Source organism: Oncorhynchus kisutch, linkage group LG25, assembly GCF_002021735.2.
Source record: "Oncorhynchus kisutch isolate 150728-3 linkage group LG25, Okis_V2, whole genome shotgun sequence".
In the NCBI taxonomy this organism is placed as follows: Eukaryota; Metazoa; Chordata; class Actinopteri; order Salmoniformes; family Salmonidae; genus Oncorhynchus; species Oncorhynchus kisutch.
The window spans coordinates 15,363,772-15,389,848 of record NC_034198.2 but is presented as its reverse complement, the minus strand read 5'-3'; the positions used below and the strand labels follow the sequence as shown (position 1 = coordinate 15,389,848).

At 43.3% G+C, this 26,077-nt stretch overlaps 2 long non-coding RNA genes across 9 annotated transcripts in view; one reads left to right on the top strand and one right to left on the bottom strand.

Annotated features, from left to right (window-relative positions):
* Nucleotides 1-24,539, top strand: part of LOC109870603 (uncharacterized) — a 52,223-nt gene extending 27,684 nt beyond the window's left edge. Inside the window, exons 1-7 of one of the 8 annotated variants that reach the window (XR_002252190.2) lie at nt 10,826-10,937; nt 11,159-11,236; nt 11,338-11,399; nt 12,493-13,165; nt 13,657-13,702; nt 14,161-14,348; nt 24,432-24,539. This is a non-coding gene — a long non-coding RNA (uncharacterized LOC109870603). Of the gene's footprint in view, nt 1-10,825; nt 11,020-11,119; nt 11,237-11,337; nt 13,166-13,630; nt 13,703-14,160; nt 14,349-24,431 lie in introns of those variants that run through there. The other 7 variants (XR_002252189.2, XR_002252188.2, XR_004205428.1 and 4 more) reach the window with 7 other exon arrangements.
* Nucleotides 9,601-11,233, bottom strand: LOC109870605 (uncharacterized). The gene is made up of 2 exons (XR_002252195.2): nt 10,714-11,233; nt 9,601-10,571 (listed from the first exon to the last, which is right to left on the bottom strand). It is a non-coding gene; the product is annotated as an uncharacterized LOC109870605 (long non-coding RNA).
* Nucleotides 24,540-26,077: the final 1,538 nt, after the last annotated feature.

Sequence of the window (26,077 nt, the reverse complement as noted above, 5' to 3'; positions counted from 1 at the left end):
TAGTAATAGTGATAGTAGTGGTGACTGTGTGCAGTGGTGGTGGTGGTAGCAATAGTGGGAGTTACTGCAATAGTAGTGCTATAAGTAGTAGCTGTGGTAAATTGCTGCATAAAGCTTTATTAAAGCAATTTCTTTTAAGTGTCAGTCTGTACACCCTGGACCAGAGCTAGTTAGTGCAGACCAGAGCTATACCAATGCTACTAGCTACACCCTGGACCAGAGCTAGTTAGTGCAGACCAGAGCTATACCAATGCTACTAGCTACACCCTGGACCAGAGTTGGACCAGAGTTAGCTAACAGCAAGCTACACACTGGATCAGAGCTAGTTAGTGCAGACCAGAGCTATACCAATGCTACTAGCTACACACTGGATCAGAGGTAGTTAATGCAGACCAGAGCTATACCAATGCTACTAGCTACACCCTGGACCAGAGCTAGTTAGTGCAGACCAGAGCTATACCAATGCTACTAGCTACACCCTGGACCAGAGCTAGTTAGTGCAGACCAGAGCTATACCAATGCTACTAGCTACACCCTGGACCAGAGCTAGTTAGTGCAGACCAGAGCTATACCAATGCTACTAGCTACACCCTGGACCAGAGCTAGTTAGTGCAGACCAGAGCTATACCAATGCTACTAGCTACACACTGGATCAGAGGTAGTTAATGCAGACCAGAGCTATACCAATGCTACTAGCTACACCCTGGACCAGAGCTAGTTAGTGCAGACCAGAGCTATACCAATGCTACTAGCTACACCCTGGACCAGAGGTAGTTAATGCAGACCAGAGCTATACCAATGCTACTAGCTACACCCTGGACCAGAGCTAGTTAGTGCAGACCAGAGCTATACCAATGCTACTAGCTACACACTGGATCAGAGGTAGTTAATGCAGACCAGAGCTATACCAATGCTACTAGCTACACCCTGGACCAGAGCTAGTTAGTGCAGACCAGAGCTATACCAATGCTACTAGCTACACACTGGATCAGAGGTAGTTAATGCAGACCAGAGCTATACCAATGCTACTAGCTACACCCTGGACCAGAGCTAGTTAGTGCAGACGAGCTAGACAGGAGCAAGTGCGGACCAGAGCTAGCTACTATGCCCTGGACCAGAGCTATTCCAGAGCTAGTGCAGACCAGAGCTAGACAACAGCAAGTGCGGACCAGAGCTAGATTATGACTAGGTACACTGTGGACCAGAGCTAGTTAGTCAAATCATCAAATCAAATGTTATTTGTCACATACACATGGTTAGTAGATGTTAATGCGAGTGTAGCGAAATGCTTGTGCTTCTAGTTCCGACAATGCAGTAATAATCCAACAAGTAATCTAACTAACAATTCCCCCCCCCAAAAAACCGACTGTCTTATACACAGTGTAAGGGGATAAAGAATATGTACATAAAGATATATGAATGAGTGATGGTACAGAGCAGCTTAGGCAAGATACAGTAGATGGTATCGAGTACAGTATATACATATGAGATGAGTATGTAACAAAGTGGCATAGTTAAAGTGGCTAGTGATACATGTATTACATAAGGATGCAGTCGATGATATAGAGTACAGTATATACGTATACATATGAGATGAATGATGTAGGGTATGTAAACATTATATTAGGTAGCATTGTTTAAAGTGGCTAGTGATATATTTTACATCATTTCCCATCAATTCCCATTATTAAAGTGGCTGGAGTTGAGTCAGTGTGTTGGCAGCAGCCACTCAATGTTAGTGGTGGCTGTTTAACAGTCTGATGGCCTTGAGGTAGAAGCTGTTTTTCAGTCTCTCGGTCCCAGCTTTGATGCACCTGTAATGACCTCGCCTTCTGGATGATAGTGGGGTGAACAGGCAGTGGCTCGGGTGGTTGTTGTCCTTGATGATCTTTATGGCCTTCCTGTAACATCGGATGATGTAGGTGTCCTGGAGGGCAGGTAGTTTGCCCCCGGTGATGCGTTGTGCAGACCTCACTACCCTCTGGAGAGCCTTACGGTTGTGGGCGGAGCAGTTGCCGTACCAGGCGGTGATACAGCCCGCCAGGATGCTCTCGATTGTGCATCTGTAGAAGTTTGTGAGTGCTTTTGGTGACAAGCCAAATTTCTTCAGCCTCCTGAGGTTGAAGAGGCGCTGCTGCGCCTTCTTCACGATGCTGTCTGTGTGAGTGGACCAATTCAGTTTGTCTGTGATGTGTATGCCGAGGAACTTAAAACTTACTACCCTCTCCACTACTGTTCCATCGATGTGGATAGGGGGGGGGTGTTCCCTCTGCTGTTTCCTGAAGTCCACAATCATCTCCTTAGTTTTGTTGACGTTGAGTGTGAGGTTATTTTCCTGACACCACACTCCGAGGGCCCTCACCTCCTCCCTATAGGCTGTCTCGTCGTTGTTGGTAATCAAGCCTACCACTGTTGTGTCGTCCGCAAACTTGATGATTGAGTTGGAGGCGTGCGTGGCCACGCAGTCGTGGGTGAACAGGGAGTACAGGAGAGGGCTCAGAACGCACCCTTGTGGGGCCCCAGTGTTGAGGATCAGCGGGGTGGAGATGTTGTTGCCTACCCTCACCACCTGGGGGCGGCCCGTCAGGAAGTCCAGTACCCAGTTGGACAGGGCGGGGTCGAGACCCAGGGTCTCGAGCTTGATGACGAGCTTGGAGGGTACTATGGTGTTGAATGCCGAGCTGTAGTCGATGAACAGCATTCTCACGTAGGTATTCCTCTTGTCCAGGTGGGTTAGGGCAGTGTGCAGTGTGGTTGAGATTGCATCGTCTGTGGACCTATTTGGGCGTTAAGCAAATTGGAGTGGGTCTAGGGTGTCAGGTAGGGTGGAGGTGATATGGTCCTTGACTAGTCTCTCAAAGCACTTCATGATGACGGAAGTGAGTGCTACGGGGCGGTAGTCGTTTAGCTCAGTTACCTTAGCTTTCTTGGGAACAGGAACAATGGTGGCCCTCTTGAAGCATGTGGGAACAGCAGACTGGTATAGGGATTGATTGAATATGTCCATGAACACACCGGCCAGCTGGTCTGCGCATGCTCTGAGGGCGCGGCTGGGGATGCCGTCTGGGCCTGCAGCCTTGCGAGGGTTAACACGTTTAAATGTTTTACTCACCTCGGCTGCAGTGAAGGAGAGTTCGCATGTTTTCGTTGCAGGCCGTGTCAGTGGCACTGTATTGTCCTCAAAGCGGGCAAAAAAGTTAGTCAGTCTGCCTGGGAGCAAGACATCCTGGTCCGTGACCTGGCTGGTTTTCTTCTTGTAGTCCGTGATTGACTGTAGACCCTGCCACATACCTCTTGCGTCTGAGCCGTTGAATTGAGATTCTACTTTGTCTCTATACTGACGCTTAGCTTGTTTGATAGCCTTGCGGAGGGAATAGCTGCACTGTTTGTATTCGGTCATGTTACCAGTCACCTTGCCCTGATTAAAAGCAGTGGTTCGCGCTTTCAGTTTCATGCGAATGCTGCCATCAATCCACGGTTTCTGGTTAGGGAATGTTTTAATCGTTGCTATGGGAACGACATCTTCAACGCACGTTCTAATGAACTCGCACACCGAATCAGCGTATTCGTCAATGTTGTTATCTGGCGCAATACGAAACATATCCCAGTCCACGTGATGGAAGCAGTCTTGGAGTGTGGAATCAGCTTGGTCGGACCAGCGTTGGACAGACCTCAGCGTGGGAGCTTCTTGTTTTAGTTTCTGTCTGTAGGCAGGGGTCAGCAAAATGGAGTCGTGGTCAGCTTTTCCGAAAGGAGGGCGGGGCAGGGCCTTATATGCGTCGCGGAAGTTAGAGTAACAATGATCCAAGGTTATTTCAGCCCTAGTTGCGCAATCGATATGCTGATACAATTTAAGGAGACCAGAGCTAGCTACTATCTGCACCCTGGACCAGAACTAGCTTGCTACGTGCTATGCCTTGAACCAGAGCTGGACCAGAGCTAGTGCAGACCAATGCTAGACCACAGTGAGTGCAGACCAGAGCTAGCTAGTTACTAAGTGTAATCTGGACCAGAGCTAGTTAGTGCGGTCCAGAGCTAGGCCAATGCTAGTGCAGACCATTGCTTGCTTGCTAGCTAGCTATCTATTAGCTACACCATGGACCAGAGCTGGACCAGAGCTAGCTGGCCCACACGCGCTAGCTCTGGCCCACACGCGCTAGCTCTGGCCCACACGCGCTAGCTCTGGCCCACACGCGCTAGCTCTGGCCCACACGCGCTAGCTCTGGCCCACACGCGCTAGCTCTGGCCCACACGCGCTAGCTCTGGCCCACACGCGCTAGCTCTGGCCCACACGCGCTAGCTCTGGCCCACACGCGCTAGCTCTGGCCCACACGCGCTAGCTCTGGCCCACACGCGCTAGCTCTGGCCCGCGGCGTAGCTAGCAGTTGTCTTTATGTCTTTTTGTATTTATGGTGAAGTAGTGGTAGTGACGGTAGAAGTAATTGTAGTAGTAGTAGTAATGGTATAGTACACTATAAAACCAAGTGTTTAGGATCTGAATACATAACACTTTTTAAACTCGTCAAGGCATTTAGAATTTCAATGAAAATGCGTCAGTGTTCAGATTGTAAACAGAACATGTTTATTCACTGCAACACATTAACACTTTTATTTAGCACAAAGCGTTTGGGAGTGTTGTTTGAACACTGTAGGGTGTAAAGCTGCATTTTAAATATTCGCCAGCAAGCCTTTTGAATCAATGTGAGAGACAGGTAGCCTAGTGGTTAGCGTGTTGGGACAGTAACCGAAAGGTTGCTGGATCGAATCCCTGAGCTTACAAGGTAAAAAGTCTTGAGTAATTAACCTATTTTCAACACACTTGGCTGGATAGCCTCAATGCTTCAGGAAGCCTGGCTTCCATGCACAGCCAACAAACCAGTGATGCATACTTTTGGAACATCTACATTTTAGAAAGTCTAATAAATCCATGTGATATAGCCTACACCATCACAATAAATACATTATTTCAGACAGGTCTAAAGAAACATGATATGAAGAAAATGTAGTCTATTTCAGAAGAACAGAATAGAATACTCTGAATTGTTAGGCACTGATCTGGCTATGCCATATGGCTGTGGGCTACACTAGTTCATTTAGCAGACAATATTTGCTTAGAATTCCATGGAATTCTTTTTGATTTTATAGTATGAAGAATACAATTGAACATAGCTGAATAAAATAGAAAGGACATTTTCTCCAAATGCACATGCGGCTGTACTGTGTTTAGTGGTGAACAAAGAAACAGGTAGTCCTATACTTAATTTATAATTATTTATGTAACTTTAGTTGTGATACAATCATTGGATTATATGCTTGGACTTTTACCACATTCTAAGGCTGCATGATGTGACTAATGATGATTTTTTTGTAAGTTTCATGAAAGGCCTAAGCTCTGCTTTTCTTTTTTTGCGCAGGCTGTACACACTTCATCAGGCTCTCATTCACATTTTGACAAGCACTTGATAATGCCTCAAATGTCCTGCGGTATCCCCTTTGTGTGACCATAATGCCCCCTAAAAAGCCATGCCTTTTGCGGGCAGTGGCTGTTGTGCCCTTGGGGTGAATATAATCATTATAATTCCCTTCTCCCGGCTGCATGATCCAAAGCACCTCTCACTCAAGTGGCTCTCCTTCACATGATTGGCTTTTTCTCACAGGCTACAAGTGAAGACATACACATATTGGAGCATATTGGAGATATTAGAAGAACTGTCCATATTTACTTTTCATCAGCCAACAAGATGAGTCGGCCTAACAAACAGCAAAAACACTAGCCTATATCAATCTACTATACCCCATAGTACAAAAGTTTACCTATTCTATTCTGTGCAAGAAATAAATATTCCAAACACGTCTGGGGCAGTTGTGGGATGGGATAGATCCCAAATTAATACAACCACTAGCTTCAAAATATATGTTTTAAGCAATGTGGCTGACACAACAGATTTAGAACGTTTAGCTTAAAATGTTGATAAACTATTACTCTATTTCGTGACATTATAAGTGCAGCAATGCTCACATTGCAGTAGGCTATAAGCGCAAACTTTCCATTAGCAGGAAAACACCAATCTCAAAAGTGACCGCAAATCCGATTATCCATGTCATGCTTTTATTAGAAATCAAATTAGCCACATGCGCCGAATACAACCTTACCATAAAATGCTTTCTTACAAGCCCCTAACCAACAATGCAGTTCAAGAAATAGAGTTTAGTTTATTTAGTAAATATTTTCTTGAGTAGCACAATAAAATAACAATAATGAGGCTACATGTAGGGGGTCCTGGTACAGAGTCAATGTGCGGGGGTACAGGTTAGTCGAGGTAATTTGTACATGTAGGTAGGGGTAAAAGTGTATTTTTATGGTGAAAATGATCTTCCCCAAACTTGAAACTCACGTGCTGCGTATGTATGCCAGTTAGGCTCTACATCCATTGTAAAGCGGATTAATGTGCTTAATTGTAAGAAGTTATTTGGCCACTTTAGTTGTGATACAAACCTTATCAAAACATAGGGCTATGGGCAAGGCTACATGAGGTGTGGGACTATGAGTCGAAAAAGTCACACAAGCTGGGCATCATTCACAATTGATATTATACAGTCGGAAGTTAACATACACCTGAGCCAAATACATTTAAACTCAGTTTTTCACAATTCCTGATATGTAATCCTAGTAAACATTCCCTGTCTTACGCCAGTTAGGATCACCACTTCATTTTAAGAATGTGAAATGTCAGAATAATTTGTCAGAATGACTTATTTCAGATTTTATTTCTTTCATCACATTCCTAGTGGGTCAAAAGTTTACATACACTCAATTAGTATTTGGTAGCATTGCCTTTAAATTAACTTGGGTCAAACATTTCAGGTAGGCTTCCACAAGCTTCCTACAATAAGTTGGGTGAATTTTGGCCCATTCTTCCTGACAGAGCTGGTGTAACTGAGTCAGGTTTGTAGACCTCCTTGCTCGCACACGCTTTTTCAGTTCAGCCCAAAAATGTTCTATAGGATTGAGGTCAGAGCTTTGTGTTGTCCACTCCTATACCTTGACTTTGTTGGCCTTAAGCCATTTTGCCACAGCTTTGGAAGTATGCTTGGGGTTATTGTCCATTTGGAAGACCCATTTGCGACCGAGCTTTAACTACCCGACTGATGTCTTGATGTTGCTTTAATATATCCACATAATTTTCCATCCTCATGAAGCCATCTATTTTGTGAAGTGCACCAGTCCCTCCTGCAGCAAAGCACCCCCACAACATGATTCTGCCACACCCGTGCTTCATGGTTGGGATGGTGTTCCTCGGCTTGCAAGCATCCCTCGTTTTCCTCCAAACATACAGTGGGGCAAAAAAGTATTTAGTCAGCCACCAATTGTGCAAGTTCTCCCATTTAAAAAGATGAGGCCTGAAATTTTCATCATAGGTACACTTCAACTATGACAGACAAAGACAAAATGAGAAGAAAGAAAATCACATTGTAGGATGTAATGAATTTACTGCAAATTATGGTGGAAAATAAGTATTTGGTCAATAACAAAAGTTTCTCAATACTTTGTTATATACCCTTTGTTGGCAATGACAGAGGTCAAACGTTTTCTGTAAGTCTTCCCAAGGTTTTCCCACACTGTTGCTGGTATTTTGGCCCATTCCTCCATGCAGATCTCCTCTAGAGCAGTGATGTTTTGGGATTGTTGCTGGGCAACACAGACTTTCAACTCCCTCCAAAGATTTTCTATGGGGTTGAGATCTGGAGACTGGCTAGGCCACTCCAGGACCTTGAAATGCTTCTTACGAAGCCACTCCTTCGTTGCCCAGGCGGTGTGTTTGGGATCATTGTCATGCTGAAAGACCCAGCTCTGACTCAAATCGATGCCACATAAGCTGTTTTCAAAGTTACTTGCTTTTTAGGGACAGTCACTCTTTAATCAAATGGTTTCCCAGCTTGTAAGTAAACGTTTCACCCTAAAGTCTGTTTTTTCGGCACGTGACAAACACCATTTGATCTGATCCAGAGTGCCAGTGCCCCTTCAACACTCACTGTTTGGAAAAACAGGCGACGTGCTTTTGAGAAGTAGTGTGACCTACACAGATAATTCCTTAAGGCAGGACAGTGCAGACAGTGCAAGGTGTGTGTAGACTTTCACTAGCGACTGGAAAAGAGTCATCCAAGGACTCACCTCTCCAGCAAGGGGACACTCATTTTTCTCTGTTCTCCATTTCACTGTAGTGTTTTTTGCGGACTGGTGTCTGCAGAAACACTACAGTGAATACTGTTAGAGTTGCGTAAATTTGAATCTGGTATCAGGATAAATATAACAATGAGTCACCGATTGTATACTATTTATTTTTTATTAGCTAAGTAATAAATGGGAAATGCAACTTTCGTATATACGGGCTCACTGTAATACCACGCAGGGCAGAACAGAGAACTGACAAGATGTATGTAAACAGTGTTCTTATACTGTGATCGACATTGTCCCAACCCGTCTGTTGGCCTATCACAGTAGAGACTGGGCGTGGTTTAGACTCCCCCAGCCTATTATTGATTGTTTGTCATACGAGCTGGTACCAGCCCCAGGGCGCTCCAGTTGATAGATGTAACTTGCTGTGAAGAATATCTATGGCTCATGCTCCATACCGTAATCTCGTACCTGGCTCCTGTTATCTAACAAAAGACTGCTTGTTCTCCCAACACCCCGCTCTGAATGTGCCCCCCCCCCCCAACTCATTGCACAGTTCCTGTCTTCATGCTACTCTGTATTTTTCCATCATGTGAAAGGCCCATGGCCTTGAAACTGTTAACAATGTTTCAAGTCAGCTATGTTGCATAACACATACATACATACACACAAGCCAACAGCAGATAATATTCAATCATATATATGGTAATGGCTATAATGTAAAACACAGAATCCAACATTACGTAGTATTTACTGCAGTATACTATAGTATAAATGCTGTGTAAAAAAAGAGTAGTGTGTGTGTATATACACTATAGTAATTACTGTAGTGTTTTTGCGGACTGTAGTATCCTGTAGTGTTTACTGTTGTGTTTTTGGGCACATTACTGTAGTATTCACTAAAGTGTTTTTGTTGCATTATCTTTGACATAGAAGTGGGAAGCCTTCTCCTTGAGGAAACATACTGCAGAAATACTAAAAGAGCAAATGTTCCATAACCTGTAGGTCTGAGTTCTGAACAGAGAGTTCAGCGCTTCTGCTCTGTTCTTTAACCATAGGGAACACAATACACGGTCAGTACTTGTCATGTAGGTTTCTCACTTACAGGTGGGCCAGGTGTCTCCCAGGATAAATAGACCTCTTCCACATTCATGGAAGAGACTCTCTCCATGCAGACACCTTTATGGATTTTGTTGTGTTTCTTGGTGGTTTTTGGGTTGTTTGCGACAGCACCTTTCAACACCCTGCATTATCACATTCATGCATGCCAAACACTCACTTACACTACTGATTACTGATTACACACACCATTGTATATTTTTCTTAGTTGCTTTAGTTAATAAATATATATTTTGTTAATCCTTATCTCCACGTTGTCTCCCTTTGTTACGGGCTTTGAGCCGGTTCGTGACACTGACTCCTGACACTTGTTAAATCAAACTTTATTAGAATTGTGTTTCAAAAATCTTGATACATTTTAGAACACACATTTTGAAACTAAATGAAACACATATTGCTGGGGAAATTCACAGGGACCACCACCTTTTTTCATTAAGCACCTTTATCATTGGGAAAGTGAAACTATAACCAAAGCAAGATAATGATGATGGTGAGCACTTATGAATGCATTTTTCATACAAGCTCAATAAAACACAAACATTAAAAGGTAAAAGATACAACAGATAAGAAACACATGAAATACGGTGAGAGGAACAGCAGGCTATAGCATAACTGTTCATCAAATTATACATCCCCTAAAATAATGTTTCTCTTCTGATCTGCCCTGGAATGTTCAGTGCTTCCCTTTTCCTCCTTCCACCTCTTCCTTTATTTCCCCCTTTATGTCTTCCTGTTTTATGTCTTCTTCTTTTATGTCCTCACTCTCTCTTTTCCTCTGCTCTCCACTTTCCTCAATGCCTAGCTCTGCCATTTTCTTCAAGACATCCTCTGTCGTCCCGACGCTCTTTCTCACTCTCTCTCTCAAGGCTGGGAAATCCTTTGGGAATATCTTTAACGTCTCACTATGATCCTGCACCATGATTATCCCAGTAGTATAATACACATTTATAGTGCCTGCCTTTGTTTTCAGTTGTTTGAAATATTCCTTAGATCTTTTATCCCACCGTTTTCCCTCAGGATAGTGTTTCAGTATTTCCTCTTCCCATCTAGAACCATTTGTTGTGTAGAAAATGAGGTCGCATGGAGCCTTTTTTCTTTCATCACGATATAAAGTCTCTGGATTTCTCTGCAAAATGTTTTTTTTTAATATTTTCTTTTCCTTTTCATCTGTCATCCCCTCAGGGTAGGGGATGAGGGGGGGCAAATTGTTCAGTTTTACCTCTGCCATTTCTAGATGTGGCAACTAGATTTCCTTTGACTGTTTGTTTACTACCACCTGTAATAAAGATGTTAATGTATTTATTATCTAGGTCACTCATTAACAACATATTCTCTTTCACAAAAAAGCCAGGTTAAATATTAGGAGCAGGGCCCTGTATTTTCTTGACTAATATTGGAAGTCTTTAATCTGTACTCACTCTGGAGCTGTGTGTCCGCTTTCTCGGTCTGTAGAAGATCTGTGTTCGTTCAGTTCTGAAGCCTTTTCCTCTTCCTTTAACAACCTCGGTGTAGCAGGAGATACAGTACTGTGTCCTCTCTAGGAAATGGTCTCTGTGTTTTCAGAGTTGTAAGGACAACTGAAAAGATGACCGCGAAGGAAGTGTAACTGGTGATATTTCCGCTGGCCACTCCCGTATATAACGTAGGTTCATTTAAGGTGACGTGCCAGAGCCTTTCTGATGTTCAGGTTTTGACTGAATGAAAACGATACTAATCTGAAATGTGTGAGTGAACCCAGATGAAACTTCAGGGATGAATGTTGATCGATTGGATATACTTGAAAATACGATGGTTGCCAATGATCAGGTTACATTGCTACATTGCTGTCTAACTATATCCCTCGCGGTCTCTGTGTCTGTTCAGGAGAGTTTGGAGAGGAATTTTGGAAAACAGGGAGGACCGATCCCTGTTCCCACCGCTGACTTCCAGACCAGAGTCGCTGTGAGCACACACACACACACACACACACACACACACACACACACACATTACGTAATATGTTGGCAGTTTGACAACACATATTTCCTTCCTCTCCACTCCAGGAGCTTCTGAGAAGGACATTGTTCACTCTGGCCTGGCCTACACCATGGAGAGATCTGCCAGGGTAAGAGTGTGAGCGAAAAAGTTATCCTTTTTAGATAAAACTATATTAAATATATTCACGTCACCAAATACCTGATTAAAACAGTAGTCTCAATAGCACCTTCTAGGGTAGCACCACGGTATAGCCGGAGGACAGCTATTTTCCTTCCTTTTCTGCGTACATTGAATTCAATACAAAACCTATGTGGCTCGTGCTCCTCAACCCCCCTTCATAGACCTACAGTACATGGTAATTATGATGAATTCCGGAGGACGTCCTTCAACCAATCAAAGCTATTGCTGAATGAACTGACATGTCCATCCAAGCAAAGGATCAGAAAATGTACCTAGAAAATGTACCTAGTACTACACGTGTGATTTAGAAGCTTGCCGAGTTGGTGACATTGTAGGATATATTGAGATATCGAATAGTTATTTAGCATTTTTACGATATTATTCCATTCAAATTAGTTTCTTCAATCTACAGGAGACGGAGCAGGCAGATTATATATTGTTTTCTTGGTTTTAGAAATACATTTTTTGTAGCATTAGGGCCATTTATTTAAATTTGCCCTGCTAACTTTACTACTAGAGTGCAGTTTTTTTCACCAGAACGGCTAGATAACGACAATGTTTTTTTTTTTTGAAGAAGCCCTTTCATTGCCCACATCAGATTCTGCATAGTCAACCTGTGCAACACAACTAGAAGGTTGGAGAAACAGGGGTACTGCATTTTTGTGCATGTAAGAGTTGGCATTGGTACAGGCCACCAGCCATTGACACCAGGAAGGGTGGGGCCATGGACTGCTTACGCCAAATCCTGTAATGCGTAATGCCTCAAGAACCCGGGATTCGTCGGGCCAGGCAATGTTTTTTCACTCCTCAATTGTACAATGTTGGTGATCCGCTTCTGGAGCCGCTTCTTGTTTTTAGCTGATAAGAGTGGAACCTGGTGTTGTCGTCTGCTGCAATAGCCCATCTATGATGAGATGTCGTTCTGCACACCACTGTTGTACAGCGCCATTATTTGCCGGTTTGTGGTCCGCCTATTAGCTTGCACAATTCTTGCCATTCTCCTTTGACCTCTGTCATCTACAAGCTGTTTTCGCCCACAGGACTGCCGCTGACTGGATGTTTTTCTCGGGGAAACCCTAGACACTGTCGTGCATGAAAACCCAAAGAGGCCAGACGTTTCTGAGATACGACGCGCCTGGCGCCAACAATCATACCACACGCACTGGCTTAAGTCATTCATTTTCCCCATTCTAACATTCAATCAAACAGTAACTGAATTCCTCAATGCCTGCTTTATATAGCAAGCCACGGTCACGTGACTCACTGTCTGTCGGAGCGAACCATTATTATGAACGGAGTGGTGTACCTAATAAACTGGCCACAGTGTGCAATGATAAACAATATGGCTGTATTTAAATGTGTAAATAGTGTTAACTTAATATAATGTATATAATATTATTTTATGTGTACTGTAGCTCTGTTAACTGTATTTAGTAATATGATATAATGTTGTATTAGGAGTTGTGTTGACTGTGACTCTTCCTTCGGAGGCCAGAACAGACAGTAAAATGTGTCCAGTTCTCACTAGGTTATGTTTATAGAAGAAGATGTCAAATTCTACCTAGCAGAGCTGGCTCTGGCCCTCGACCACCTGCACCATCTTGGCATAGTTTACAGAGACCTCAAACCAGAGATGTATTTTGTGGGACGAAGCAAGGGGACAAGATGAGGGAAAGTTCCGCTAACAAGGGCAACTACTAGGAGCTTGCAGAGGTAATTTCACATTATTACGCTTTACTTGCTGAGCACATGGACATTTCTTCTGTTTTCTCTGTGATGTCGAAATAAATCCATTAAAAGTGAGATTAAAAGAGAGGTTGACACAGTCAATTCTTTTTTCACATTGGCAAATGGAGGAAACCACAGACATCAGCTGTCACTTGCAGTTGTTGTCAGGTATGCGGATGATCCAGGCTTTATTCATGAACTTTTCTTGGGTTACTTTGATGTGTCAAGTGGGTGAAATGCGCAGTCTGTGTTTGACTTTGTCGGAGTTGAACTTAATGGAGAAACTGGTTGCCCAAACCTATGATGGCACTGTTGTAATGGAACGTACAGTATCTGCTATTTACAGCGAAATGCCCTCCTGTTCCCTGATTTAAGAGGAGATGACTACTCCACTTCCAGTGTCAACTCTGTACTGAACTGAAGCCATGTCTCATGTGCCCTCTCATTCAGTGGCTCACTGAATATTTCCTCTACAGGCACTGTGTCACGGCCGTCGTTCAAGGAAGACCAAGGTGCAGCATGGTGAGCGTACATTTTATTTTATTTAGTCAAATGTCGTCAACAAAACAAGAAATAACAAAAATGACCGTGAAGCTTACAAGGGCTACAGTGCCCCTAACAAAGACAACTTCCCACAATGACAAAAGGGGAAAATGCTGCCTAAGTATGATTCCCAATCAGAGACAACGATAGGCAGCTGTCCCTGATTGAGAACCATACCCGGCCAAAACATAGAAATACAAAAACATAGAACGCCCACCCAAATCACACCCTCACCAAACCAAATAGAGACCTGAAAGGTCTCTAAGGTCAGGGCGTGACACACTGAGTAGCCCTGTCAATTCTCTCATTACTGCATGTAATTTTAATAACAATCACATTATTCCTCATAAAATGTGATTGTAATTCTTGCTTTGACTAACCCATTCTTAGCTCTTTTGTCTAACTGTGTTTTAAGTTGTTTTTTTTGGTCTTCCCAGTCAAATCCTGTCCTCATTGGAAGAGTTGAGTTCTTCTCCAACACCATCCATCCATGATGAGCTTGTCCTGCACTGAATCCTCTGAACATCTCAACCCAGGTCCTGCACTGAAGTCAAGCCTCTGAACACCTTAACTCATGCTTCATACCCTCATTCAAATCACTGCTGTGATCCCTTCCCAACATGGCGTAAGTAGCCCTCTCATTCCCATTACTAATTATATTTTACTATAAAATGTCTTTATTAAAATGTTTACAGTGGGTCTCCCGTCCTCCTAAATAGTTGGTAGCAGTATTTATTAGACAGGGGTAAAGATAAAGCTTTTGTTCAGGCACCAGGCAGGTCTTAACCATGCCGAAAGGAAAAGAGAAGAATAGAGAGAGTACCACTACCAAACCTACACACAGAAGAAGAGACTGCCTAGAGTGTAGCCTGTTTACCAGATAGCCAGTGGAGAGAAAAGAGAATACACACCCTATAAAACCCACAGCACAGGGGTAACCCCACCAAGAATACCTCATACAATAATAATAATAATAATAATAATAATAATAATAATAAATGGCAGAGCAATTGAACAGCAACTTCATACAAGAAAGAACCCAGTCATCAACAGAGGATTTGCAGTCATATGTATTATCATCCAGTGGAGGAGTGCAGAGGGTATGAATGTGGGGGGGGTGTTCATAGAAGAGGTCGACCGATAATGGTTTTTCAACGCCGATACAGATACTTGGAGGACCAAAAAAAGCCGATACCGATTAAAATCTGCAATTTTTTTGGGTTGTAATAATGACAATTACAACAATACTGAATTAACACTTATTTTAACCTAATATAATACATCAATAAAATCAATTTAGCCTCAAATAATGAAACATGTTCAATTTGGTTTAGATAATGCAAAAACAAAGTGTTGGAGAAGAAAGTAAAAGTGCAATATGTGCCATGTAAAAAAGGTTAAGTTTAAGTTCCTTGCTGAGAACATATGAAAGTTGGTGGTTCCTTTTAACATGAGACTTCAATATTCCAAGGTAAGAGGTTTTAGGTTGTAGTTAATATAGTTAGGACTATTTATCTCTATACCATTTGTATTTCATATACCTTTGACTATTGGATGTTCTTATAGGCACTATAGTATTGCCAGTGTAACAGTATAGCTTCCGTCCCTCTTCTCGCCCCTACCTGGGCTCGAATCAGGAACACATCGACAACAGCCACACTCGAAGCAGTGTTACCCATCGCTCCACAAAAGCCGCGGCCCTTGCAGAGCAAGGGGAATAACTACTCCAAGTCTCAGAGCGAGTTACGTTTGAAATGCTATTAGCGCACACCCAGCTAACTAGCTAGCCATTTCACATCGGTTACACCAGCCATTAGGCTGATAAGCTTGAAGTCATAAACAGCGCTGTGCTTGCGAAGAGCTGCTGGCAAAACGCACTAAAGTCCTGTTTGAATGAATGATTACGAGCCTGCTGCTGCTCAGTCAGAGTGCTCTATCAAATCAGACTTAAATTATAACACAACACACAGAAATACGAGCCTTTGGTCATTAATATGGTCGAATCCGGAAACTATCATTTCGAAGAAACAAAACGTTTATTATTTCAGTGAAATACGGAACCGTTCACTATTTTATCTAACGGGTGGCATCCCCAAGTCTAAATATTGTTGTTACATTGCACAACCTTCAATATTATGTCATAATTATGTAAAATTCTGGCAAATTAGTTCACAATGAGCCAGGCTGACCAAACTGTTGCATATACCCTGACTCTGCGTGCAATGAACGCAAGAGAAATGACACAATTTCACCTGGTTAATATTGCCTGCTAACCTGGATTAGTTCAGGTTAGGACTATTTAGGACTAGGGGCAGAACGACAGATTTTCACCTTGTCAGCTCGGGGGATCAAATCTTGCAACCGTACAGTTAACTAGTCCAATGCTCTAACCACATGATTACATTGCACTCCACGAGGAAAAATGTCCACAATCTTCTCGGCCACATGCCATTAGTACACCCCACCTCAATACAGTTCAAATAACAATAAACAACTTGCAAACAACCTCCTTTTTAACTAAAATGTCCACCCAAATACTTCTGGCAGAGCAATAATAGTCCAGCTCTAATGAACTTCAATGGGAAGTGCATTTGAAAAATAGAACGTCTGTTGCAGGGTAAAGCACTGGAAGTTTGCGGGAAGAGAAAGAGAACAAGAGAGATCTTAGCTGTGCTCTTCAGGCTTGCTGGTGTACTGTCTGACCGTCCGATGGTTTGTTGGTTTGTATGTCAAAACTTCGCAACAATGTTGCTACTAATCCATGCGATCCATAACCGGCGCGGTCCCAAACGATAACAACCGCGACCTAGAGCTGTCACACCGATGATTGAGTTAAATACGTTATAAACTACACACGCTGAAAATAAACCAAACTTCTGCAGCATAGGACACACAATCAAACTGTCGCGCCAACCAAGAGCTCCTCCCCAGAGAGCTGAAAAAGCTGTCTTTATTTCCTCCTTCCTTACTGCTGATGCGCTCTTAAAGTGGCAGCGCACGGTGAAGGCTCCGTGCAGGATTTCGCCACAAGTTCAAGTCTCCAGTCAACACTGCTGCTAACCTAGGCATAACGCTCTAGCGGCCTGCCACACTGCTAGTTTGGCTCTCTGGTCCAGTTCACCTAACATTCGGTAGTTTTTGTGCCCTCCAAGTTAAAACTCTCTCCCCTTAAGGTTAGGGTAAGGGCAAGGATTACATTTAGGGTTGGGATAATGGTTAATGTTAGGATTTAGAGCTAGGGTTAGTGGATAGTTAGTTGAAATGTTACGGAGAGTCTGTAGAACATCTACAGATTGACTATCCAAATGAAGTGTTACCCATCTATGTAACCAGCATGTTTCCTTCTTACTTCTACCTACACCGGTTGATGGATTACACCATTCCGTTGGCTGCGCTCTCCTGCAAAGCCCTGTTCGGTGACACAGAATAGCCAATGCCAGTGGCCACTTTCTAGGGGCGAGGTCCAAGAGAATCAAGCATGCTTTGCAAGAAACACTATGCTCATAGGCCTCAGGCAGTTAACTGGGACACCCTCTCTGCTCCCCTAGCAGTGGGCATGACTCGCGTGCGCTGGCACATTACCAACCGCTGAGAGCCTGCTTTCTGCATCTATCCAGACTGAATCAAGAGACAAATTGTTTGAAGCGACAACTCTATGAGTGTTTTTGGAGACTCCATCCCTACACGGTGATAAACGCACCACTAGGTACTGTTGTACTGTCTACTTACGTGCCCCAAACCAACAGTGCAGTTTTATATTTTATTCTTATCTGTTTAAAAAAAAAGTAACAAGTAATTAAAGAGCAGCAGTAAAACAACAACAATATATACAGGGGGGTGCCGGTACAGAGTCAATGTGTGGGGGCACCGGTTAGTTGAGGCAGTATGTACATGTACAGTAGGTAGAGTTAAGGGTGATGCCCTATGCTTTTTCTCTCCCCTCTGCCTGGTACCCCTCACTCTTAGCAGAGTGATGTAACAGGCTTATCCCTCATCTTCGAGCCCCTCGATGACCAGGGGTGCCCTGTTTAGCAGAGATCACTTTTCTGCTTTACAACCAGTCCTGGTAACCACCGTTACGCAGGGATCTTCTGACCCAAGCGTACGCAGAGATTTGACATCCTCACCCAGTAGCCATGGCCCTCTGGGAAGGGCCCGTGGGAGGATGAATCTGAATGTGACAAGCCTGCCACTCAAGATCATTGACGATCTGCCTGAATGACTATCATCCCGTAGCAGTCACATCTGTAATCATGAAGTGTTTTACAAGGCTGGTCATGGCACAAATTAACACCATCATCCTTGACACCATGTACCCACCCTAATTCGCATACCGCCCCAACAGATCCACAGATGATGCAAACTCAATTGCGCTTCACACTGCTACAACAGGAGTTCCCTGACCCTGGTGTCCCGTATACAACAGGAGTTCCCTGACCCTGGTGTCCTGTATATAACAGGAGTTCCCTGACCCTGGTGTCCCGTATACAACAGGAGTTCCCTGACCCTGGTGTCCCGTATACAACAGGAGTTCCCTGACCCTGGTGTCCTGTATATAACAGGAGTTCCCTGACCCTGGTGTCCTGTATATAACAGGAGTTCCCTGACCCTGGTGTCCCGTATACAACAGGAGTTCCCTGACCCTGGTGTCCTGTATACAACAGGAGTTCCCTGACCCTGGTGTCCCGTATACAACAGGAGTTCCCTGACCCTGGTGTCCTGTATACAACAGGAGTTCCCTGACCCTGGTGTCCCGTATACAACAGGAGTTCCCTGACCCTGGTGCATAATACACAAGGTTTCTCTCTCTCCATTTTGACTAATACCATTCAATTAAATAATAAAACATTTAAAATAGTACCTGACTAGTGCCAGGTCTCTCTCCATTTAGAGACATCAATATCAAGCCTGTCTGTCAGTCTGGACTCCATCTTGCAAGTCTCCAAGTGCTGGCTCCGGAGATGCATTTGTGAACACAAACAGTACACAGTCACTGTTCTATTACCAATGGCAGTTAGGATAGGTGATATCTGACAAACAAACATATACAATGTTGAAGTTTGAACAGGTCAGACTAAACCTACCTAATTCTGGTCTCCCCATCGACGACCATTGTGAGTAGGCCAGAGGTGAGACTGGAGGTAAGGTCTTTGCCAGCGCTCTATTGATGGGCATGGCAGTGTAGATAAGCTTCTGGCCACTGATAAAAGATACTGGTCGTTCACGCACAAACAAACACACACACAGAGCACTGATTACACTATCAATGGTGTTTATGATTAGCCTGGTGGAACTAATCTGATCTATGCGTTCACCTTTCGATTTCACTTCAGATATCCCGATATCTGAAGTGAAATGAAATGGGAAACGTAACAATCAGGCTGGTTAGACCAGGCTAGATTATTGATGTAGAAATGTATATGATTTATATGTTTAAGGGGATGTTAAGATAATGACTAAATGTATTCCACCCTGTCACTGTATAGTGGAGGGAAATGTATTTGTAATCATACGACTAGAATTCTTTAATGTTTGTGCTTTGGACAAGTTAAGACTTTACTATTTAGCAATGTAGGCGAGACAGTGTGTGTGTGTGCACAGGAAAAGAGGAACTGTCAACAGACAACTTGTGACCACTGTGAAACTGATAACAGGAAAAGAGGCCTCCCCACCCAGGGAGGGGAAAACCCATTAGGCTTGCAGGAGATGATGTAACATGTTGCAGGATATGATAAGCAATGTATGTGTAGGAGAAGACTGGTCAATTGTATTGACAGTGTTAGGAAAAGAGGGGGGGGGGCAGTTATGACCAAATATGAGGTATATAACCATTGTATGATGTTAGAGCTCTCGTGTATAAAAATGTTGACTATTGTAAGCTGGGATTCTGTCTGTTTCATTCAACCAGAATCTTACAAACTCTGGGTTGCAGACTGAGTAGTTTAATTGAATTTCAGTTTAAGAACATTGAGAACAAAATTCTCCTAACAATTATGAAGGTAAATTGGAACAAAACTCAAAACTGTTTTGACTATGACCAGGTCAAATGTCACCAACCTGATTCAAGTGTCCTCCCGATACATTTATAGGAATGCTCACAGCGAAGGCATGTCTGCGTGATGCTGAGGGTTCACTTGCTGGTCTTCTCTATGTTGCATGTTTGGCTGAAAACTGGACATCTCAAACAACTGCAGCAGGCAATACTCATAAACAATGTACTTCCTGATCTTATGAGCTGGGGTTGACTGTGACAGGGTGATATACTAGACAGCCAAGTGATGAACTGCATTCTGTTATAAAGAAAGGACAAAGCTTTTTGATAATGCACTTCACAACCAAAATGACTACTGCTTGTATCTGTTAGGCTGTGTAATTAACCTACTCGTTTATCATACCGGGCATAACATACATTACCGTGGTTGATGAAGCCATCTGTGTAATCAGGGCAGTAACTAGGGTCAAGCTAATTCTAGGTCGTCACTAGTTACCACAGCCACAAAGTCATAAAGCCACACTGCTAACCTAATGCCTGACCTTCATTTAAGACCAAAAAGCAAATTTTTGTTTTCATACATTTTTAAGATTGACAACTTTATAGGTGTAGTAACTAATGGAAAAAATAAGTCTATGCTTTACAGATGTAGACTGACTGTAGCTCCAGATTAGATCAGATTCAGGCTGGTGACACCGTTACGGGTTGTTGCTCCTAGTTCACTGTATCAGTCAGACTCAGACATAAGTTAGCTACCACCATAGCTGCATCCATTATTTTGTTTTGCACTAAAAGATAAAGAAAACACTTGTATGCGCAACGAACTAACATGCAAATCTGCCTTGTAGGCTAACATTAGCTAGCCTGCCTCACTTTATAAAATAATATGGTTACCTCCATAACCAGCAATAACGTTATTTAACGGCGTTAGCTAAGTTATACCAGAAGTCATTATATTTCAGTATCTCTGGTTATACTGACCACTACCGGTCGTTGCAGACCAAGCAGGCGTTACTGCTGCATAATTGGGAGACGACGAACTCCAAGCACCTATTCTGCATACTAGCTGGGGTCCTTCAGCATGTCAACCATAGAACTTTGGCTGTGGATGCATGATCAATCTGTATAAGGCCCGTGATCCTTTGAATGCTTTGGGGGCTATGAAACAATGGAGCCCCATTCAATGAAGGGAAGCAAAGTGGACAAAGGGGTGATTTGCACGTGGAGCTTGGCAAAAGGGGGCATGATTTGACATAATTGTAATCCAAACCCCACTTTAATTTACTCTTTGTGACACGCTGAGGTTCTAAACTCAGTTTTAGACGAGACTGACTTCATGTCCAAAATGTTTCCAATTACATTTGTATTTTTTATTATTAGAACTTTTTAACCCCAATTGTTAGTTAGTCTTGTCCCATCGCAGCAACTCCCGTACGGACTCGGGAGAGGCGAATGTCGAGAGCCATGTGTCCTCTGAAACACGACCCTGCCAAGCCACACTACTTCTTGACACACTGCTCACTTAACCCGGAAGCCAGCTGCACCAATGTGTCCGAGGAAACACTGTACAACAGGCAACACAAGTCAGTGTGCAAGGAGCCTGACACAAGGAGTCGCTAGAGTGCGATGGGAGAAGAACATTACGGCCGGGCCAAATCCTCCCCTAACCCAGACGATGCTGGGCCAATTGTGCAAATAAGTAGCTATGGGATGTAGTTGGTCTCCCGGTCGCGACAGCCCGGGATCAAACCTGGGTCTGTAGTGACCCCTATAGCACTGCGATGCAGTGCCTTAGACCTCTGCGTCACTCGGAAGGCCCCTTTGTATTCAATTTTGACATTAGAATAATGTTTGGCTCATATCGATGCCACATAAGCCATTTTCAAAGAGTTACTTGCTTTACAGGGACAGTCACTCTTTAATCAAATGGTTTCCCAGCTTGTAAGTAAACATTTCACTCTAAAGTCTACACCTGTTTTTTTGTTGGCACATGTGACAACTACAATTTGATTTGATCTGATCCAGAGTGCCAGTGCCCCTTCTACACTCACTGTTTGGAAAAACAGGCGATGCGCTTTTGAGAAGTAGTGTGAATGGTATTCCGAATGGTGACATTTGCGTGATCGTTTTTCGGAGTGGATGCCCTGATTCTAGTTTGTGAGCTAGACAGGCTACTGCCTGGGAAGGTCTCCCACTCAGAACTACAAGATGGGGAGGGGGCGGGGGTAGGTTGACCTCAGGTCTCCCCACTGTAAGCCCGAGGTAGGGGGAGCGGGGGAATCTATTAAATAGAGCACCTCTAACTTTGCACAGTGCTAATGCAATTAGTAATGCAATTAGTTGTGCAATTAGTTGTGCAATTTAGTTTGTGTGTTTTTTGTTTGAAGTGCAATAGTTTCTTCTTTATAAGTGTGTTATTCTATTTGTGTGATATAGGATTTGTGCAATTTAGTTTTATTTGTGTGTTTGTCAGCAATAGGGCAATAATTTGATGCTCTTTATTTGCATTTATATACTACAATTTATTTATATTTGTGTTGTTCCAAATAACTGAATAAAAAGAACAGTTAGGTGCAGAATGGGGCTTTGTGTAGAATAACCAGTCTGGCTGCTACCTTGTCATTTGGCTCACAATCAAATGGTGTACAGTACCTGAGAGATGGGTTCGCCAGTCATAGGGGACGTCATGCAGTTCAAATCCTGTCAGACCAGTCTCATTCTGATTAAGCTGGGCACAGAGGGAGTGTGACTGTGAGGACCAACCAAGTTCTGTCACATCCCAAAGGGTCTGACTGTTAGCTACCCAAACATCACCCAAAGGGTCTGACTGTTAGCTACCCAAACATCACCCAAAGGGTCTGACTGTTAGCTACCCAAACATCAAATCAGTTTATCATTTACCGTCACTGAACAGACCAACTGGATAGCATTTCTACCCTCAGAATGTTCCAGAGTGCCAACACCACGCATGAGAAAAAACAATAGTGTAATAGTATTCACTGTAGTGTTTTTGCAGACATTACTGTAGTATTCACTGTAGTGTTCTGGCTCGTGGTGGCCCAATGACCTATTAAGACACTTCATGTTAGTGTTTCCTTCATTTTGGCAGTTACCTGTATGTCTGGATCACATGTTGGTCCTATAATGGAAATAGTTCTGCTGCAGGGTAGCACTGACCTGACAGAGAAAGAGTCATATGTCTAGAGAGACAATACCCCTCTCTCTCCTTTAGTGATTCACTCTTGCCCTAAAAACACATCATTGGGTAAGCCTCTGTAGGGGGTCTGTGTTTGTTTACTGTGTACTGACTCTGTTTGAGTTGGACCACTTCCAGTTCCCATAGCTATTTAGTTGTATCAGGCTCCTACTGCCAAACACCAGGGTTGTTTAACTCACCGGTGAGAGACAGCGATGATAAGGGGTTGTAAAACCGCAGTAGGGATTATTCATCATCAGTGATGAGTGTTTCATCCAACAGACCCAGTTGTTTTTCCAGAGTGTTGTATGTGCTCTGTGGGCGTTTCTGGGGATTGAAATTGATCTCATTGGTTGGTCTCTCTTAGGCCATAACCAGCCGGAGCTCCGGGAGGGGAAACAATGGTCCTACCCAGCAGAGGCTGAGGGGTAATCTCAGAGCTAACAGCACTAACAGGGTAAACCTGGTTTTACAGCAGTAACAGGCACCTAATCATACCTACATGCTGTGGGTTGGTACAGAGAAGGACTGCTACCAACAGTCAGCCAAGATGGCTGTTAGTGCCTGTCCTTCCTGCTGGATCCAAACCCTGTAGATGAGTTGCCCAGCTGGTGTACACAGGTGTACAAAGGTTGGTTCTGTACAGAGGTTGGCATGGTGTGTGAACATGAATCTTAAGAGAGTGAGGGCCACCCTCCATGATATATTAGGCAGGGAGACAACGTGTGTGTGTGTGTGTGTGTGTGTGTGTGTGTGTGTGTGTGTGTGTGTGTGTGTGTGTGTGTGTGTGTGTGTGTGTGTGTGTGTGTGTGTGTGTGTGTGTGTGTGTGTGTGTGTGTGTGTGTGTGTGTGTGTGTGTGTGTGTGTGTGTGTGTGTGTGTGTGTGTGTGTGTGTACAAGTGATTGAGACTCAGTCATGCATGAATTTGAGCCAGTAGACTTGCCATTTGGATTATATGTAATATGCTGTATGAGATTGATTTCACTCTATTTCAACGTAACAGAACGTGTTTGAGTATGAAGTGAGTTGGACCGGCTGGATTCTAACCGGGAGTAGAGGGAGGAGGAAGGGATGAAGGAAGAGAAAGGGGGAAGGAAGGAGAGCAGTGGAGAATTGAGGGGACCTGTCTCTTCACCACTCTTTAGGCTCAGAGGGATTTCTGCTAGATGTTCTGTTCCTTGTCTGACCCTCTGAGCTGTTCTACTAGAGTGTGTGTGTCAGGGAGATACATTGGGGAAAAGAGAGAGAGCTCTGTGTCTCTGTTCATAAAATGTACTACACTCTCAGAAATAAAGGTTTAGATGTGTTCTTACATGCTTGTCACAGTAGTGGTACCATGTAAGGTACGTTCTTTGTACTTTAAATTATAGGTACATTATTGTACCCTTGCAGTTCGTACCTTAAGTCTCCTTTTCACCTCATTTAACACCTGATTTACTTAACAAATGGCACACCTCAACAGGTTATCCAAGTGGGTCATGACATGGCATTCCTCTTTTGTTCTCTGTTGCTCCTCTAGTGTTCATCAAGCAAGGTGAAGTCCGATGACACCACGACTTCCCATCAAACCAACTCCTTAAATGCCCTACTCCTTGAAGTTTGCAGTTGTCCCACCACCCCCCCCCCCCCAAAAAAAAAATTTAACATAAAAAATAAAAACAACTTTAGTGTGTGTACTTGACTATATTTACACTTGGGATATCACTTTTTATCAGGAGAAACAGTTACAAAATCACTGGAGGACGTCTTAAGAAAAAGAGCCAAGTGTACCCTGGGGGACAAGATAGTACAGGTACAAAAGAGTACCTTTAGTCTGCTCTTTTTAAGTGGCAGAAATGCTCCTTGAAAAAGTTTTGGGGGTGTTGTTTTAACACTAAGGTGTAAAAGCCTTATTTAGATATTTCCCAGAGAGCCTGTCAAGTGAATTTTAGAGTTACCAGTACCACCCGTGTTTGCTAGTGACAGAGACATGGTAGTTACATTCAATGGCTTCCAATCCTGTAGCCTTCAGCAAGTGTGGGTGGCAGGTAGCCTAGTGGTTAAGAGCTTAGTGACTAAAAGGTCTCTGGTTTGAATCCCTGACTGGGTGAAAAAATCTGTGGTTGTGCCCTTGAGCAAGGCACATAACCCTAAATGCTAATAATGGCAGTGACCCCACTCACCGAGTGGTATATGATAAAAACCTCATATCCAATTCACATGCATATAATATACAATTGCACATGATATTATTATAAGTGAGTGCCTAAGTTAATATTTTGTCATTGAAATTAAACTCTGTGACAATATGAGATATACAGTGTATATATATATATATATATATAAGGCCATACTTTAACAGCCTAGTTTTAAACTAACACAGTGGTCTGAAACTCCTGGTTTGCAGGCCATATCAGGCAAGTCACATTATGCTGGCTTGCAAAATAATACAGTGCCTTCGAAAAGTATTCAGACCCCTTGACTTTTTCAACAAAAAAAATTATGTTACAGCCTTATTCTAAAATTGATTAAATATAAACAATACTCAGCAATCTTAACACAATACCCTATAATGACAGAGTGAAAACAGGTTTTTAGAATTAAAAATAATGTATTAAAAATATTTACAAAACATGTCTTATTTACATAAGCATTTAGACCCATTTGCTTTGAGACTCAAAATGTAGCTCGGGTGTATCCTGTTTCCATTGGTCATCCTTGAGATGGTTCTACAACTTGATTGGAGTCCACCTGTGGTAAATTCCATTGATTGGACATGATTTGGAAAGGCACACATCTGTCTATATGAAGGTCCCACAGGTCCCACAGTGCATGTCAGAGCACAAACCAAAACATGAGGTCGAAGGAATTGTCTGCAGACCTCCGAGACAGGATTGTGTCAATGCACAGATCTGGGGAAGGGTACCAAAACAGCATTGAAGGTCCCCAAGAACACAGTGGCCTCCATCATTCACCGAGACATTCATTCATTCATCGTCAACACCGAGACTTTTTCTAGAGCTGGCCGGCCAGCCAAACTGAGCAATCGGGGGAGAAGGGCCTTGGTCAGGGAGATTGTCACTCACTCTGACAGAGCTCCAAAGTTCCTCTGTGGAGATGTTTGAACCTTCCAGAAGGACAACCATCTCTGCAGCACTCCACCAATCAGGCTTTTATGGTAAAGTG